The sequence below is a fragment of the Syngnathoides biaculeatus genome, chromosome 13, assembly GCF_019802595.1.
Source record: "Syngnathoides biaculeatus isolate LvHL_M chromosome 13, ASM1980259v1, whole genome shotgun sequence".
Classification (NCBI taxonomy): Eukaryota; Metazoa; Chordata; class Actinopteri; order Syngnathiformes; family Syngnathidae; genus Syngnathoides; species Syngnathoides biaculeatus.
In genome coordinates, this window is record NC_084652.1 from 22,770,583 (window position 1) to 22,772,132 (window position 1,550).

Here is a 1,550-nt window from a genome sequence, read left to right on the forward strand (position 1 = left end):
TAATTTTTTATTCTTTATTCTCTGTATTTTCCTTTCATACTTTTAAGTTATTATGATGTGGATCTTTTGTGACGCAGTTTCCTTTCATAATTTTAAGTTATTATGATGCAGGTCTTTTGTGATCCAGAATTCTGGAATGTTCCTAGGAGTGCCTTATATAAGGATGAGAAAGACCGTCAATGGGACTTTTTTACCACCGTACCGCTCCTTGGGATAAGTAGACAGATGCCTTCTGCTTTTCGTCCTTGGTCATTTCTCGGACTTTCGTTCATTTGGCATATTTGCTGGAAAGAAAATTGGCCTGTTTGGGAACATTCATTCGACGTTGGTTACTATTCGCCATTTGGCTCGACTAATCAGTCTTTTAACTTCTATTTTGTGTTAGCTTTTTTATCGTGCCTGTGTTGTATTGTTGTGTGTTAAATTGTTAAATTGCTGGTTTGAGCAAAGGGGATTTTAGTCTAAATTCACAAGTAACACCATGCACTCAGGTTTCTCCCACATTCCAAAGACATGCATTAATTGGAGACTCTAAATTGCCCCTAGGTGTTATTGTGAGTGTGACTGGTTGTTTGTTTTATGTTCCCTGCGATTAGCCGGCAACCAGTTCAGTGTGTACCCCGCCTCCTCCCCAAAAATAGCTGGGATAGGCTCCCACAGTCCTGTGACCCTTGTGAGGAGAAACAACTCAGATCATGGATGGATTATCTTTTTTTCCTTTTGGCTTGTCCCGTTAGGGGTCACCACAGAGTGTCGTCTCAGATGGATTTGTTTGTCGCAGTTTTACACCGGATGTCCTTCCTGATGCAACCCCTTGACATTTTAGCTGGGGAGAGAAGCTTACGGCACCTGGTATTCCCAGGTGGTCTCCCATCCAAGTACTAACCAGGGCCAAACCCATTTCGCTTCCAAGATCTGACGAGATCGGATGTTCTCGGGGTAGGATGGCCAGATTATATTTATTATAATCCTTCAACGTCATTTTACACAATTTTTTTCACGGATGGTGATGATATCTGCCCTGCGCCTGACTGGTGACCAGTTCAGTCTATCTGAGCTATCACAGATGTGTCATCTGGGAAGATGAGCACCGTTAGACATTTCATAATCCTTTTTTTTTTTTTTTTTTATTAACAGTAACTACTGCTAACTTGAATTGAACCTACTTGTAGCACCATTTCCAGTAAGTTACAATAAAAAAATACATTTAAAAAGTGGGAGGTGAGTAGTCTGAATTGGATTCTGGAGTCATGCACCACATCATATTCATACAGGAGCTGCTCAATGCTAGATGATGATTTTACCTTAAAGCCCAAGTGTCATCCATATAAACATTCTAAAATAGATATTGTGATGAAAAATACATATAACATTATTCACTTCAATTTCTATACGAAAAAATAATTCTGAGTTGAGAGCGCGTCATCCATGCGCAAACTTGCAGAAGTGTCATTCTACGTTATCCAAGTGGTCGTCATACTCTGCATACTCTGTTCGTGACGTCATTTGGACATTCGCCAATGAAAACACATAGTGCACCCTAACTATGG

The 1,550-nt window shown here is 40.2% G+C and overlaps 1 pseudogene; it reads right to left on the bottom strand.

Moving 5' to 3' along the window:
* Positions 1–837: 837 nt before the first annotated feature.
* Positions 838–956, bottom strand: LOC133511620 (5S ribosomal RNA; annotated as a pseudogene).
* Positions 957–1,550: the final 594 nt, after the last annotated feature.